The sequence below is a fragment of the Somniosus microcephalus genome, unplaced genomic scaffold (assembly GCF_052327205.1).
Source record: "Somniosus microcephalus isolate GS21.2 unplaced genomic scaffold, FLI_Smic_1.0 unresolved_chr1, whole genome shotgun sequence".
NCBI lineage: Eukaryota > Metazoa > Chordata > Chondrichthyes > Squaliformes > Somniosidae > Somniosus > Somniosus microcephalus.
This window is the reverse complement of record NW_028225179.1, coordinates 176445984-176464151: the sequence shown is the minus strand read 5'-3', so window position 1 is coordinate 176464151 and position 18168 is coordinate 176445984. Positions and strand designations below refer to the sequence as shown.

The following is an 18168-nucleotide window of genomic DNA, read 5'->3' as shown; positions in this document are numbered from 1 at the left end:
TGGTGTTATTGATTATTTATGTATATAAATACAGACATAGGAACGTCAGCGTATGAAGTTTCATCTGTCAAAAATTACTGACAGATGAATTGTCATCATTTGACAGCTCTGTGAAGCTGTCAAACACTGACATTCTCTGTAGTTTGATGAGTTATTGTATTCAAGACCTCATCAAACCTCTTTCTTTTGCAGAAATTAGATGGTTGCTGCATTGGAGAATGCGAGACTCTCCGCATCCCCACCGATTGAAGCCTGCAGGGAGAGACTAAGGTAAGTAAACTTTTTCGAACACTTTCCACTTACCTCACCTACTCACCTCTCCACACTTGCACCCATCACCTACCTCCACAGCGCACCTTTTCACCCCGCAGACCCACTACTTGTCTCGGTGACCCTGGCAGGTTTCGGAGCCTTCGGGAAGCCCGCACTTGTGTCGGTAAAATGGGGATAGTCCTATTTTCTGCCTGTTAACTACCTGTTAACAGGCAGTTCAGTGGCTGTAATCCCTTCCCACCTCCAAGGAGATGGGACTCGGCCCGGGACGGCTACCCGCCTCCCGGCAAGATGGCACGGAGGCGGGTTGGGCACCTGCCCCAGGATTCTGCCATTTTCCCGGCAGTCCCGCCTCCACACCCGCCTCCGCAGGGCTGGCAAAATCCAGCCCTAAGTTTCTAAAATATTGAAATGGTTCACTGGACCTGATGTCAATGATAAGGAAAATCAGACGGAATTTATAATAGGCGGTAGAGCCACTATCGCCCGTTCTGTGCCTCACTCAGAGTTGAATTTTACCCTGTGTCTCTGGGGGTAATTTTCACTTTAAGCGATGGTGTGAAACTGGCGATAGCGAGTCTGCAGCCCGTTTTATCTCTCTCCCGATTTTTAATTTCCATTCACTTCATCGTCACCTCTGCGACAAACATACAAACACAATGCTTGGATAAACACATATGATTGAGACTTACCACTTGTTGCTCTTGATCAGGATCTTGCTGAAAGGCAGGCAGGGAATGCATCAGTGCTATGGTAACAAAGGCTGTCATGGAAATGTCGCTTTCTAGTTCACCAATTCCACCCTAAAATAAATAAATCAAAAGACCAACAGTGAGGTAATTAGTTTGGGCAAGACGTCGCTCTCACTATTCGATAAAAAAAAAAATTTGCGTCACCAGTGCGCTACTGTTACATAGAAACATAGAAGATAGGAGCAGGAGTAGGCCATTCGGTGCCTCAAGCCTGCTCCGCCATTTGATGAGATCATGGCTGATCATCCAAACTCAGTACCCTGTCCCTGCTTTCTCCCCATATCCCTTGATACCTTTAGCTCTAAGAAATATATCGAACTCCTTCTTGAATATATTTAAAGACTTGGCCTCAACCGCCTTCTGTGGTAGAGAATTCCATAGGTTCACCACTCTCTGGGTGAAGAAATTCTTCATCTCTGTCCTAAATGGCTTACCCCTTATCCTTAGACTATGACCCCTGGTTCTGGACTCTCCTTCCATCAGGAACATTCTACCTGCACCTAGTTTGTCCAGACCTGTCAGAATTTTATAAGTTTCGATGAGATCCCGTCTCATTCTTCTAAACTCCAGCGAGTATAAGCCCAATCGACCCAATCTCTCCTCATACGTCATTCCTGCCATCCCAGGGATCAGCCTTGTGAATCTTCGCAGAATTCCTTCCATGGCAGTTGTTCTTCTGGCAAATGAATTGCACACTGGGTTGGCAGCGCACATTTTTCCACTGCGGAGAAATGAATTTTCTCCTTTCGTGGCCAATGTGATGTTTCGCTTCAGGGCAACTCATGTGCTCAGTGCCTGGGAAACGTCAATGAAGTGGACATGTTAGCATCCCAGCCATGATCACATTTATTCTTGTGATATCTGAGTGGTAAGGTGAGAAACTGAGAGAAGCGAGATATTAGGAACAAAACCCAACTGTTTATTTACATGGTGTAGCAGAGAGACATAGCTCTTACCAGCTGGATGCAAGGCACATAATTCTTACTGCATGAGCCAAGATGGAGGATCCACCTCTGAGTCATACCCATAATGCAATGCCACATTACCATATTAACTGGTGTACCAGGACATTGAATACATGACCCATTACCTTAAATACTGGTGAATGTGAACCGTTAATATTTGGCTCCATCTGGTGGATAACTTAAACATTACATCCCAGATTACTATATCCCTCCCCTCTTAAGTTGAACATTAATTTCTAAGCAACATCCTTAAAAAGTCCCATAAGGAAACTCCTTTAATGATAGTCCATACTGAACGAATCTAGCAGGTCGTTATCAATCTCTCTGGTGGCTTGTGAGCCCTTGGTGAACGTCTTACAGTCAAGTCCCTGCTTGGTTGTGGTAGAGCCACCTGCTGCTCCTGAGCAGTACTCAGAGTATCTGACTCTGCTACGATGGTTTCCTCTTGACGAAGGAGTCCAGGTGTAAATGGCTCTGTTCGTAGTGGTGGTACCACCGAAGCATTTGGATAACTGGGGGCCAACTTGTCCTCCGACATCTCCTCTGGAACCTCCATTTTGATTTCCCCTTGCCTGGTCAGTATCTGATCTACATGTCTGCGTACTACCTGACCAGTTCCCACCATGACCGTATATGATACTGGACCGGTCATGGAGTCTATGATGCCAGGAATCCATTTTGGACAATAACTGAAATTCCTGGTAAGGACCACATCTCCTTCTCCAAAACTGCAGCTCTTTGTCCTTCTGTCATGGCTCTCCTTTTGTTTGATTTGTCGGTTTTCCGCCTTCCTTTTTAGATCTGGGTGAACCAGGTCAAGAGTGGAGTGTAGTCGACGTCCTAACAACAGCTCAGCAGGAGAGAGTCCTGTGGTAGATTGAGGTGTTATTCTGTAGCTGAACAGAACTTGTGACACCTTGGCTGCCAAACTCCCTTCCGCACTTTTTTTCATCATCTCCTTAAATGTTTGTACGGCTCTCTCCGCAAGTCCTTTTGAAGATGGATGATATGGAGCTGAGGTCATGTGCACTATGCTATTGTTTCTCATGAACTCTTTTGTCTCTCTACTCACAAAACACGTGGCATTGTCACTTACTACGATCTCCGGTAGCCCTTGATTACTAAAACTCCTACACAGGCAGTCTATAGTAATAGCAGATGAAGCAGAATTTACAGGATAAACATCCATCCATTTGGAATGGGCATCAATGATTATGAGGAACATCTTTCCCATGAATGGACCCGCATAATCTGCATGTAATCTTCTCCATGGTTTATCCGGCCACTCCCAGGGGTGGAGAGGAGCCGCTGCTGGTGCCTTCCTGTGTACTTGACAAGTGCTGCATGTCTTGACTAGATTTTCTATCTCCACATCTAGCTTTGGCCACCACAAGTAACTCCTTGCCAAGGCTTTCATATGCGAAACTCCAGGATGGCACTGATGTAGTTGCCCTAGGATAGACTGTCGTGCTGGCTGTGGAATAATCACTCGTGCTCCCCACAACACGCAACCATCCTGCACACCCAGCTCCGTCTTCCTGACACTGTAAGGTGTGAAATCAGTCCCTTCCGGATGCTGTGGCCAACCCCTCATCACATATTCTCGGACTCTAGACAGTATGGATCTTTACAGGTCCATGTCCTTACTTGTTCTGCGGTCACAATTGCCGTGTCCGTGTCCTCCAACATCAAAACTCTGTCCTCTGGAGCTGCACGGATAGGTGTACCTGGCAATGGAAGACGGCTCAAGGCATTTGCGTTCCCATGATACTTGCCCGCCTTGTAAACAATGACATTGTGGCGGTACCACTGGTTGTCCCTTACATTGAGACACATAATTCCCTTTAACTTACCTTAATGTATGTTTAACTTACCTTTTAACACAACCAGCAGGCTGAAGGGCTGGTGCGTCGTCGGCGGAGAAGGAGTCGTCGGTGTTCACGAGGGATGTGTCCTCGTGCGCGAGGAGTGCGTCCTCGTGTTTTGCGGGGGTGAGTCCTCGTGGTATCCCCGCGGGGCGTGCTCCGATTTTGTGGGCCCGAACATGCTGTACCCCGCGCTTGGAGAGATGTATACTTGCTGTCGCTGTGGATGTAGAGGCGGACGATCCGTGTGGCGGTAGAAGAGTCGAATACGGAGACCGTGAGCACGTGCGTGGTCTGTGCCGCATCGATGTTCTCGGCGAACAGGGCTTCTTCCTTCATAAAGCACGAGGGAGACCGTGGCTCCCTAGATTGCGGTAGCGACAGCAGAACAGCTGATGCTTCCATAGCGTGCTTCGTTTGTGAAAGACGTTCACAAACCCACCAATTGTAGCGCTGGTGGATGACGGTTGCCGTTGGTCATGCTCTACCTCTGTGAAATCATTCGTGAAAAATGGGCTCACCTCCAAGCTGTGCTTCCATTGCGAAGACGTTCGCAAAGACGGGGTCGCTTGTGGTGGAATCGGTGTTAGGCGGTTGCTGTTCCGTGGTTGTTCGTCGGTTGCGCGTTGGTCGTCTTGTGGGAAGACGAGGGTCAGGCTGCGCGTTGCTACCATGACAATCGTTCACGGATACGGGTTCACCAATTGTAGCGTTGGAATTGATGAACTCCTGTACTCACGTCGTTGGGTCATCAATGTAGCGGTTCATGTAGATCGCCACTAAATAAGAGAGTTTGACTTCGGCGAACTATAAATAAATTGTTTATTTACAGGAACAGGCTAATTACAGCAGGTAAGATAGTAGGTAAGATGGCTGACTGTAGGAGCACCGTGGTGTAGGTCTTGTCCCAGCGGGGACTCCACGAGGACTGAGTTCACAGTCCTGTGGGGAGCGTGATGACGGCATCGCATTTGTGTTGTGGCGTCATCACGTTGTTCGCATTTCCCGCGCTTAGGACGTCACGTGACGTGCGTCGTTGCGTCGCTGGCCATTGAGGCCGAAGTCGGGAGGCCGGGCTGTGCCGGTGCTTGCCGCGGGAGCGGAAGATCGCGTCACTCCCGTCGGCTGGCCATTGAGGCCGAAGATGCTAGGCCGGGCTATGCCGGTGCTTGCCGCGGGAGCGGAAGATCGCGTCGCTCCCGTCGGCTGGCCGTTGAGGCCGAAGACGCTAGTCCGGGCTGTGCTGGCGCACGCACATCACGTTGTACGTGACGTCAGCGCACTAGGGCGCGTCTTAAAGGGGCAATGGCCCCAACAGGTAAGTTAAAAGGGCAACGGCCCCAAAAGGAAAGTTAAACATACATTAAGGTAAGTTAAAGGGAATTATGTGTCTCAATGTAAGGGACAACCAGTGGTACCACCACAACATACTCATATGCCCTCAACGTCACTGCCCACCTCTGGATCCGGGGTGACACCATTTGTGGCACTGCTTTCATTTCATTAAAAAGAGATAGAAGAGGTTTATGATCGGTGCATATGGTGAATTTCCTGCCATATATGTACTTGTGAAACCTCTGTAACCCAAACATTACTGCTAACCCCTCTTTATCTAACTGGGAATAGTTTTTTTCTGCTGGTGTCAGAATTCGAGACATAAACCCTATTGGTCTTTCTGTGCCATCTTCCAAGCTGTGTGAAAGAACCGCCCCCACCCCGTAAGGTGAAGCATCACAAGAGAGAATTATGTTTTTCTCTGCATTGTAGTGAACCAGCACATCCGAGGACAGCATCAGTTTCTTGGACTGTTCAAATGAATCCCTCTGTTCCACTTCCCACTGCCACTGTGTCTCCTTGTGTAGAAGTTTGAACATAAGAACATAAGAAATAGGAGCAGGAGTAGGCCAATCGGCCCCTCGAGCCTGCTCCGCCATTCAATAAGATCATGGTTGATCTGATCCTAAACGCCAATCTCTATCACAGAGCTATCTCCTGAAACTAACAGAATTAGACACACGAACTAGGAGCAGGATCAGGCTACATGGCCCCTGGGCCCACTCCGCTACCCACAGGGCCATGACCGATCCAAACCTAAACTCATGTCCAAATTCCTGCCCGCTCCCCGTAACCCTTAATTCCCTTTACTTCTAGGAAACTGTCTATTTCTGTTTTAAATTTATGTAATGATGTAGCTACTACAGCCTTTTGGGGCAGCATATTCCATGGACCTACCACCCTCTGAGTGAAGTAGTTCCTCCTCATCTCAGTTTTGAAAAAGCAGCCCCTTATTCTATGCCCCCTAGTTCTAGCTTCACCCATCATCAGGAACATCCTCCCCGCATCCACCCGATCCAACCCCTTCACAATCTTATATGTTTCAATAAGATCGCCTCTCATTCTTCTGAACTCCAATGAGTAGAGTCCCAATCTACTCAACCTCTCCTCATATGTCCATCCCCTCATCCCCGGGATTAACCGAGTGAACCTTCTTTGTACTGACTCGAGAGCAAGTATGTCTTTTCTTAAATATGGACACCAAAACTGTATGCAGTATTCCAGGTGCAGTCTCACCTTGTACAACTGAAGCAATACCTCCCTGTATTTATATTCTATCCCCCTAGCAATGAAAGCCAACATTCCATTGGCCTTCTTAATCACTTGCTGCACCTGCATACTAACCTTTTGAGTTTCGTGCACCAGGACCCCCAGATCCCTTTGTACTTCAGTACTTTCCAGTTTCTTGCCATTAAGATAATAACTTGCTCTACGATTTTTCCTGCCCAAGTGCATAACCTCACACTTTCCAGTATTGTATTCCATCTGCCAAATCTCTGCCCACTTACTTAGCCTGTCTATGTCCCCTTGCAGGTTTTTTATGTCCTGCTCACTCACTACTTTCCCTCCCATCTTAGTATCATCTGCAAACTTTGATATGTTACACTCGGTCCCCTACTCCAAATCGTTAATATAGATTGTCAAGAGTTGGGGACCCAGCACGGACCCCTGCGGAACACCACTAGTTACTGATTGCCAGTCTGAGAATGAACCACTTATCCCAACTCTCTGCCTTCTGTTAGATAGCCAATTCTCTATCCATGCCAGAATATTACCCCCAATCCCGTGATTTTTTATCTTAAGCAATAATATTTTGTGTGGCGCCTTGTCAAATGCCTTTTGGAAGTCTAAATACACTACGTCCACTGGTTCCCCTTTATCCACCCTATATGTTACTTCCTCAAAGAACTCCAGCAAATTTGTCAAGCATGATTTCCCCTTCATAAAACCATGCTGACTTTGTCCTATTAAATTATGATTATCCAAATGTCCTGTTACTGTCTCCTTAATAATGGACTCCAAAATTTTACCTACCACAGATGTTAGGCTAACCGGTCTATAGTTTCCAGCCTTCTGTCTACTGCCCTTTTTAAATAAGGGTGTTACATTAGCAGTTTTCCAGTCTGCCGGGACCTTTGCTGAATCCAGGGAGTTTTGGAAAATTATTACCAATGCATCCACAATCCCGACCGCCACTTCCCTCAAGACCCTAGGATGTAAGCCATCAGGTCCAGGTGATTTATCCGCCTTGAGTCCCATTATTTTACCGAGTACCACTTCCTTAGTGATTTTGATCGTGTTTAGCTCCTCCCCCCCCATAGCCCCCTGTTTGTCCAGTGTTGGGATATTCTTAGTGTCCTCTATTGTAAAGACTGATACAAAATATTCATTCAGTGTTTTTGCCATCTCCATATTTCCCACCATTAATTTCACGGTCCCATCCTCTAAGGGACCAACATAAACTTTAGCCACCCTTTTTCTTTTTATATAACTATAAAAACTCTTACTATCTGTTTTTATATTTTTTGCTAATTTACTTTCATAATCTTCCCTTTCTTAATCAATCTTTTTGTTATTTGTTGCTGTCTTTTAAAGTTTTCCCAATCCTCTATCCTCCCACTAGATTTGGCTACCTTATATGCCCTTGTTTTTAGTTGAATACTATCCTTAATGTCTTTACTTAGCCACGGATGGCTGTCTTTTCTTTTACACCCTTTTCTTCTCAGTGGAATATATATTTTTTGGAAGTTGTAAAATAACTCCTTAAATGTACACCACTGATCATGTATCGTCTTACCCTTTAATCTATTTTCCCAATCCACTCTACTCAATTCCACTCTCATACCTTCATAGTCTCCTTTATTCAAGCTTAGCATGCTTGTTTGAGATCCAACCTTCTCACCCTCAAATTGAATATGGAATTCAATCATGTTATGGTCACTCATTCCAAGGGGATCCTTTACAAGGACATTTTTAATTAATCCTGTCTCGTTACACAGGACCAGATCTAAGGTTGCTTTCCCCCTGGTCGGTTCAGTTACATACTGCTCAAGAAACCCATCCCTAATACACTCAATGAACTCATCCTCAAGGCAGCCCTGCCCAATTTGATTTGTCCAATTAATATGATAGTTAAAATCCCCCATAATTATAGATGTTCCCTTATTACAAGCCTCAACTATTTCCTGATTGATACTCCATCCAACAGAGTTGCAACTGTTCGGAGGCCTGTAGACTACGCCCACTAATGTTTTTTTCCCCTTATTATTCCTTACCTCCACCCAAACTGTTTCATTATCCTGATCTTTTGACCCAATATCATTTCTCTGTATTACAGTGATTCCTTCCTTTATTAACATAGCCACCCCTCCTCCCCTTCCTTCCTGCCTGTCCTTCCTGATCGTTAAATAACCTGGTATGTTTAATTCCCAGGCATTGTCACCCTGCAGCCATGTTTCTGTAATGGCCACAAGATCATACCCATATGTCGTTATTTGTGCCATTAACTCGTCTATTTTGTTATGAATGCTACGTGCATTCAGATAGGGAACTTTCAAATATGTTTTGTGACACTTAGTTCCTGCTTTTGCCCTTTTTATTACTTTACCTTTTACTCCATACCTTCTGCCCCTTCCTGACATGCTCTGGTTTTTAATTTCCCCACTGCTACCTAAGTCTATGACCTTCTCTGTTGTCATTTTTATTATTTGCTCTATAGGAACCTCCCCCCCACTATTTAGTTTAAAGCCCTCTCTACAGCCCTAGTTATATGATCCGCCAGGACTCTAGTCCCAGCACTGGCCAAGTGAAGCCCGTCCAAATGGAACAGCTCCCTCCTGCCCCAGTACTGGTGCCAGTGTCCCAGGAAGCAAAACCCATTTCTCCCAAACCAGTCTTTGAGCCACGCATTTAACTCTCTAATTTTATTTGTCCTAGCCAAATTCGCTCATGGCTCAGGTAATAATGAGATTATTACCCTTGAGGTGCTAACACTGTTGCAAAGTTTGGTAAAAATCTGTTATAATATTTTAGCAGTCCCAGGTAAGCTTTTAACTCAGTCACATTGATAGGAGCTGGGGCCTCCTGCAGTGCTTGTACCTTCTCCTTGATTGGATGGAGCCCGGTGGCATCCACTCTGTGTCCCAGGAACACGGCCTCATTCCCCAGGAAAGTGCACTTACTCCTCTTGAGCCGGAACCCAGCCTTATCCAATCTTTGTAGTACCTCTCTCAGAGTGCTCAGATGCTCCTGGTCGGTTCTTCCCGTTACCAGAATGTCATCCAGATAGATTGAAACATGTGGGATCCCTTGCAGTACACCCTCGATAGTCCTCTGGAAAATAGCTGGACTAGATGAGACACCGAATGGTAAGCGGTTATAGGTAAACAAACCCTTGTGTGTATTTATGGTTACATACTTCTTGGATTCCTCATCTAGTGTAATCTGCAAGTATGCATGACTCATATCCAGCTTTGTGAATTTCTTCCATCCAGCCAGGTTTGCAAAGAGATCCTCTATTTTGGGAATAGGATACTGTTCTAGTTTAGACACCCTATTGACTGTCAATTTATAATCTCCACAGAGTCTTACCGAAGTGTCCGGTTTTAAAACAGGTAAAATGGGAGCTGCCCATTCTGAACATTTCACGGGTTCCAGTATATTCTCTCTCAAAAGACGATCAAGCTCAACCTCTACCTTTGGTTTCATGGCATACGGCACAGGTCGTTGTTTAAAAAACCTTGGCAGTGCCTCCTTGTCTACATAAATCTTAGCTGGGGGTCCATTAAATGTGCCAAGTTCTTCCTTGAACACGTTCTCATGTTCAATCAACACTTCTTGCAACGACAACTGTTTGCCTCCCTCTATTTGATTTATTGCTCCCCAATCTAATTTAACTTCTTATATCCAGCCCCGACCTAACAGGTTTGGTCCGGAACCCAATACTACAACTACAGGTAGCTGTTCCACGGTGTCCCTGTGTTGCACAGTTACAGTAGCTGTACCCAATGTCACCACTCGTTCACCGGTATATGTTTTAAGCTGTATAGAGCAAGACTTTAACTCTGGAACTTTTGCACGGTTCCACAATTTTGAGTACTCCTCCCTGTTCATTATGGTCACACCGCATCCTGTATCCACTTCAAAGTTGACCTTAGAGTCATTTACTGTCAGCTGCAAAGTGATAGGATCCACTTTTGGAATGTTCTCTACCATGCTATGCATTATGAGCACGTCGTCTTCTTTCTCAGCTTCTCCGCTGATGTGATGTGCTCCCTGTTTTTTCACTTCTCTGCCTAGGTTTTGCTTTCCTCCTCCTTTTGGTTTGTATTCCTCCACAGTTGTTTTTGCCCTGCATGCGCGTTTTATATGTCCTTTTTTCCCACACTTGTGGCACTTTTCCTCCAGGAACCTGCATTCCCTCACCAGGTGATCACCATTGCATCTATAACATGCCTTCACATGCTCACGTTGTGGTTTCTGACGCATGTTTAACTTGTGCACAATAACCTGACCTCCAACTTGCTTTGTAGTTGCCCAGCCTGAACCTTGTAGTTCTTTTACATCTCGGTTCGCTGTCTCTATGACTTGAGCAAGTTCCAACGCTTTTTCATATGTAAGCCCAGTCTCGGACAATAATCTCCGCTGCATTCAAGCATCCATTATCCCACAAACTAGCCTATCTCTCAGCATGTCTTTCAGGTTGTTGCCGTAATTGCAATCGTGTGCCAATTTTCTCAACACCGCTACATAATCCAATACAGTCTCTCCCGGTTTTCTGTTCCATGAATTAAATTTGAAACGCTGTACAATCTCACTCGGTCTGGGATTGAAATGGTCCTTTAACAAGGCCACTAAGTCAGCAAATGCTCTGTCTCCAGGCTTTGCAGGACTGCATAAGTTTCTCATTAAACTATACGCCTGACTTCCCATGGAAGTGAGCAAAATAGCTCACCTTTTTCTGACATCATCTATATCATTTGCCTCAAAGAAATGCATCAACACCTCGCAGTATTCATCCCAGGTCTGCGTCTGAACATCAAAAGGAGAGATCTTTCCTACCGTAGCAGCCATGATCCGGTATTCAGTGCTCTTTTTTTTTTCTTTCTCCGTCAAGATGTGATCTGTTGATCCTCGTCGCCAATATGTGATATCCGAGTGGTAAGGTCAGAAACTGAGAGAAGCGAGATTTTAGAAACAAAACCCAACTGTTTATTTACACGGTGTAGCAGAGACATATAGCTCTTACCAGCTGGATGCAAGGCACATAATTCTTACTGCACGAGCCAAGATGGAGGATCCACCTCTGAGTCATACCCATAATGCAATGCCACATTACCGTATTAACTGGTGTACCAGGACATTGAATACATGACCCATTATCTTAAATACTGGTGAATGTGAACCCTTAATATTTGGCTCCATCTGGTGGATAACTTAAACATTACATCCCAGATTACTATATCCTGCTTCTCTTTCTGAGTCAGAGTTTGAGTTGGATTTGTGCAGATATTCTGCGAGAGCGATCCAGGCAGCAAGTTAGATTCGTGAACCGAATTTTGATTCAGGCCAGCAAAAAGGGTGGGAGGGGCGGCAGCCAGAATGAAGATGATTGAAGCGGTGAGATTGAAGCAGCAAGTAATTAGGAAAGCTAACAGAATGTTATCGTTTATTGCGAGGGTATTGAATACAAAGGTAAGGAGGTTATGCTTCAGTTATACAGGGCATTGGTGAGACCACATCTGGAGTACTGTGTACAGTATTGGTCTCCTTATTTAAGGAAGGATGTAAATGCATTGGAAGCAGTTCAGAGAAGGTTTACTAGACTAATACCTGGAATGGGCAGGTTGTCTTATGAGGAAAGGTTGGGCAGGCTAGGCTTGTATCCACTGGAGATTAGAAGAGTAAGAGGTGACTTGATTGAAACATATAAAATCCTGAGGGGTCTGGACAGGGTGGATGTGGAGAGGATGTTTCCTCTTGTGGGAGAATCTAGAACTAGGGGTCACTGTTTAAAAATAAGGGATCGCCCATTTAAGACAGAGATGAGGAGAAATTTTTTCTCCCAGAGGGTCGTGAGTCTTTGGAACTCTCTTCCTCAGAGGGAGGTGGAAGCAGAGTCTTTGAATATTTTTAAGGCAGAGGTAGATAGATTCTTGATCAGCAAGGGGGTGAAAAGTTATCGGGGGTAGGCGGGAATGTGGAGCAATCAGATCAGCCATGATCTTATTGAATGGCGGAGCAGGCTCGGGGTGCCGAGTGGCCGACTCCTGCTCCTAATTCATATGTTCGTATGTTTGGTGCAGAAATAAGGAAACGTTGACCACCTAGAACGCATAGAATTTGGACAGCGAAATGACAAGTGGCACCAAACGGCCGCCATACTCCTCTGGGGTTCATGACCTGGAAGCTTTAGAAGAACATTTGGGGGCAATTTCAAGCTCACCCACCGCTCAGTAAATTGACGGGATTGCGTGCAGCACTCGCTTTACAATTTTACTCTCTATTGAAGTCAAGGGATAGGAGCAGTATTGCGTGAGGGGTGTAAAACTGTCGTTCCGCCTGGAGAGCTGGGTTGCAATTATGCTTCAACATCTGACTCATTTCGAAAACACAGCGTCAGTTTCCACATGTACGCTGACGACACCCAGCTCTACCTCACTACCTCTTCTCTCGACCCCTCCACGGTCTCTAAACTGTCGGACTGCCTTGTCCGGCATCCAGTTCTGGATGAGCAGAAATTTTCTCCGATTGAATAGTGGGAAGGCCGAAGCCATTGTTTTCGGTCCCCGCCACAAACTCCGTTCCCTAGCCACCGACTCCATCCCTCTCCTTAAGTTCTGTCTGAGGCTGAACCACACTGTTCACAACCTTGGTGTCATATTTTTGACCCTGAAATGAGCTGCCAACCACATATCCGCAGCATAACAAAGACCGCCTATTCCCACCTCCGTAACATCGCCCGACTCCGCCCTTGCCTCAGTACATCCGCTGCTGAAACCCTCATCCATGCCTTTGTTACCTCTAGACTTGACTATTCCAACGCACTCCTGGCTGGCCTCCCACATTCCACCCTACGTAAACTTGAGGTCATCCAAAACTCAGCTGCCCGTGTCCTAACTCGCACCAATCCCGTTCGCCCATCACCCCCTGTGCTCGCTGACCTACATTGGCTCCTGGTTAAGCAGCGCATTGATTTCAAAATTCTCATCCTTGTTTTCAATTCCCTCCATGGCCTCACCCCTCCCTATCTCTGTAATCTCCTCCAACCCCAGAACCCCCTGAGATATCTGCACTCCTCTAATTCTGCCCTCTTGAGCACCCCTGATTATAATCGCTCAACCATTGGTGGCCGTGCCATCAGCTGCCAAGGCCCTAAGCTCTGGAATTCCCTCCCTAAACCTCTTCGCCTCTCTACCTCTCTTTCCTCCTTTTAAGACACTCCTTAAAACCTACCTCTTTGACCAAGCTTCGGGTCACCTGCCCTAATTTCTCCTTATGTGGCTCGGTATCAAACTTTTTATCTTATAACACTCCTGTGCAGCGCCTTGGGACGTTTTACTACGTTAAAGGTGCTATATAAATACAAGTTGTTGTTGTTGATCGAAGCTAAACTATGGGCGCGAAATTAGGTTACGCCCCATTTGGGGGCGGTAACCAAGTTAAGGCCAGATATTTAGTGCCTGGCGCAGAAGTACCACACCTGCCGCTAAATTCGGCTTACCGCCCCGCACAGGAAGTGGAGCACAATCTCGGGCGCTCCACTTCCTGGTGGGGCGGTAACCGAGACTCCACGGAGCGCTGCCACGTGTCAGCGCCCCTCCCCTTCAGCTAACACGGAGGGCCGCTGCGCACTCTGCAGGCTCTCCGATGGCTCCACACTAGGCCACCAGGGCGGCGCAGTGCCGGGCTGCGCGATGGCGACCAGGACTACGCCACGGCCCACCTGGAGGTCGGCCAAAAAAAGAGAATGGTAGCATAGGTCGCGGCTGCACCTCCCTTTAAATACCACCCTGTGAGTGGAGGTCGGCCCGGTTCGCGACCCGCGAGGCTGGCACTGACATCGCCTGCAGCAGCCTCGCAGGGTGCAGTCAAATTTCTGCCACCAGTCGGTAAAGGGCCACGACAGGGCACTAAGGGCTTGTGGCGCACAGCGATGGACTTTCTATATTTAGCCTGATTCCCTGGTGTATTCTCGACCTGACATCTGTCATACGCGCTCTTTTTCTGCTTCATCTTACTCTCTATCCCTTTCGTCATCCAGGGAGCTCTGACTTCTGTTGTCCTCACTTTTCCCCTAGTGGGAATGTACCTCGGCTGTTCCTGAACTATTTCCTCTTTAAAGGCAGCCCATTGTTCCATTACAGTTTTGCATGCCAGATCCGTTTTCAACCCCCTGAAATTGGCCTTCCTCCAATTATATATTCTTACTCTAGATTGCTCCCTGTCCTTTTTCGTAGCTAATCAAAACCTTATGATACTATGATCACTGGTCCCTAAATGTTCACCTACTGACACTTGCTCTACTTGACCTACCTCATTCCCAGAACCAGATCCAGCAATGCCTCCTTCCTCGTTGGGCCGAAAACGTACTGATCAAGAACGTTCCCCTGAACACACCTCAGAAATTCTTCCCCCTCTCTGCCCTTAACACTATTACTATCCCAGTCTATACTAGGAGAGTTGAAGTTCCCCATTATCACTACTCTATAGTTCTTGCATCTCTCTGTAATTTTTCTGCAAATTTGCTCCTCCATATTTTTCCCACTAGTTGGTGGCCTGTAGAATACACCCAGTAGTATAATGGCCCCTCTATTATTTCTTAACTCTAGCCATATAGATTCTGTCCTTGACCCTTCCAGGACATCCTCTCTCTCCAGCACTGTACAATTCTCCTTAACCAATACTGCCACACCACCTCTTATCTTTCCTTCCTTATCTTTCCTGAACACTTTATATCCAGGAACATTTAATACCCAATCCTGCCCTTTTGTAAGCCAGGTCTCCGTCATTGCCACAACATCATAAGGCAAGTATATCCTTCCTTAGATAAGGAGACCAAAACTGTGCACCGTGCTCCAGGTGTGGTCTCACCAAGGCCCTGTACAATTGTAGCAAGACTTCCTTACTCTGATACTCCAACCCCCCTGCAATAAAGGCCAACATGCCATTTGCCTTCCTAATTGCTTGCTGTACCTAAATGCTAACTCTCTGTGTTTCCTGTACGAGGACACCTAAATCTCTCTGAACACCAACATTTAATAGTTCCTCAACATTTAAAATATATTCTGCTTTCTATTCTTCCTACCAAAGTGAATAACCTCCCATTTCTCTACATTTCCCACATTACAACAGTGACTACGCTCCAAAGGTACTTCATTGGCTGTAAAGTGCTTTGACACGTCCTGTGGCCGTGAAAGGTGCTATAGAAATGCAAGTCTTTCTTTTTCTTTTATTATGCTCCATCTGCTACCTTATTGCCCACAAGCTTAGCCTGTCTAATTCCTGTGCTACCGCCCAAGTTAACAGGGCGATCACCTCAACAAGGAGGGAAACGCATGCAAAGAGGCCGGGAGATGTTGATTAATGCAAACGTTTACATAACCTGCATTTTTCTGTCAATCACAGGATGAGGATCATAAAAGTCTCCAGTTGCCAGCTGACCATTCACCAAATACAAGGCGGATTGCTGAATGTGCTCTTCTGTAACCTGGATTTGACTCCGGACTATTGAGAGTATCTTCACAATAAATGCGGTTAACCTGAAATGTGAAGCAATAAATGCATCCTAAAGATAGATCGGTAATGAGCATGCACCCTGCCTTGTTCAAGTATTGTCATTTACAGTTAAACCCAAACCCACAATTTTCATTATTTAAATGGTGATCGATTAGGAAACGTTGATGTAGAAAGGGACCTGGGTGTCCTTGTACACCAGTCACTGAAAGCAAACATGCAGGTGCAGCAAGCAGTTAGGAAGGCAAATGGTATGTTGACCGTCATTGCAAGAGGATTTGAGTACAGGAGCAAGGATAGCTTATGCAGTTTTGGTCTCCTTACCTAAGAAAGGATATACTTGCCATAGAGGGAGTGCAGCGAAGGTTCACCAGACTGATTCCTGGGATGGCAGGACTGTCGTATGAGGAGAGATTGGGTTGACTAGGCCTGTATTCACTAGAGTTTAGAAGAATGAGAGGGGATCTCATTGAAACGTATAAAATTCTGACAGGGCTAGAGAGACTGGATGCAGGTAGGATGTTTCCCCTGGCTGGGGGGTCTAGAACCAGGGGTCACAGTCTCAGGATACGGGGTAGGACATTGAGCTGAGGAGAAATGTCTTCACTCAGTGAGTGGTGAACCTGTGGAATTCTCTACCACAGAAGACTGTGGAGGCCAAGTCACTGAATATATTTAAGAAGGAGATAGATAGATTTCTAGACACAGAAGGAATCAAGGGATATGAGGAAACATTGAAACATAGAAAAATAAGAGCAGGAGTAGGCCATTTGGCCCTTCGAGCCTGCTCTGCCATTCAATATGATCATGGCTGATCCTCTATCTCAATACCATATTCCCTCTCTTTCCCCATACCCCTTGATGCCTTTTGTGTCTAGAGAGAGCGGGAATATGGTATTGAGATAGAGGATCATGTTGAATGGCGGAGCAGGCTTGAAGGGCCGAATGGCCTACTCCTGCTCCTATTTTTCTATGTTTCTAACTCTGCTAAATTGCTCTACGCAAACAATCCCAGCGGGCAGTGGATTTATATTTTTTGAAAACGATTTTTAATGCGATTAATCTGCGGGCAAGTTCGCTCAGATGACAATCATCATAAACAAAGCTTGCGATAATATAATGCATTTGAACAGCAATGCTAATTAGCTTTAGTTGAAACATACACAAACCAGTGTAAATCAGTGATAATACCATTTGCGTTCCCCTTTCATCATATATATAAATCAATTCCAGCAGATGCTCTACTGTATTCAGCTAGTGTCTACCCTATGTTTCCCTCGGTGGCATATGAAATTTTTACCTTACTTAAGGATAAACAGGAGCACACTACGACCATATTATAGAATCATAGAATGGTTACAGCATGGAAGGAGGCCATTCGGCCCATTGAGCCCATGCCAGCTCTCTGCAGGAGCACTTCAGCTAGTCTCACCCCCCCGCCCTTTCCCCGTAGTCCTGCCATTTTTTTCCATCAGATAATTATCCAACTCCCTTTTGAAAGCCACGATTGAATCTGCATCCACCACCCTCTCAGGCAGTGAATTCCAGATCCTAAAGTTTTTCCTCATGTCGCCTTTGGTTCTTCTGCCAATCACCTTAAATCTGTGTCCTCTGGTTCTCAACCCTTCCACCAATGGGAACAGTCTCTCTCTATCTACTCTGTCCAGACCTCTCATGATTTTGAACACCTCTATCAGATCTCCTTGCAACCTTCTCTGCTCCAAGGAGAACAACCCCAGCTTTTCCAGTCTATCCAAGTAACTGAAGTCCCTCATCCCTGGAACCATTCTTGTAAATCTTTTCTGCACCCTCTCCAAGGCCTTGTGGTGAACCACAAATGAATGGGGAAACGCACAAAAGAGAAATTGTATGGGGAAGCATGATAAAAGCAAACCAGTTCAAACTGACCATGTGCTGCTGGGGCGATGTAAATATATTCCGTAAGATCCGTCCGGCTTTTTATACTCCAGTATCGTTTTGTACCCTGCAAATAAAATGGCAGGTTTGATGCGTGCGCTCAGTGTACAAGAGTGACATTAATTTTTTTCATTTTCCTATAAAAAGAAAGACTTGCATTTATATAGTGCCTTTCGCGACCACTGGACGTCTCAATGCGCTTTACAGCCAATGAACGTTTTTTGAAGTGTCATCACTGTTGTAATGTGGGAAATGCGGCAGCCAATTTGCGCACAGCAAGATCCCACAAACAACAATGTGAAAATGAGCAGATAATCTGTTTTTGTT

The 18168-nt window shown here is 45.9% G+C and overlaps 1 long non-coding RNA gene across 1 annotated transcript; it reads right to left on the bottom strand.

Annotated features, from left to right (window-relative positions):
- Positions 1-971: 971 nt before the first annotated feature.
- On the bottom strand, positions 972-17911 carry LOC147096620 (uncharacterized). Its single transcript, XR_015074666.1, has 3 exons — positions 17833-17911; positions 15794-15950; positions 972-1076 (listed from the first exon to the last, which is right to left on the bottom strand). It is a non-coding gene; the product is annotated as an uncharacterized LOC147096620 (long non-coding RNA).
- Positions 17912-18168: the final 257 nt, after the last annotated feature.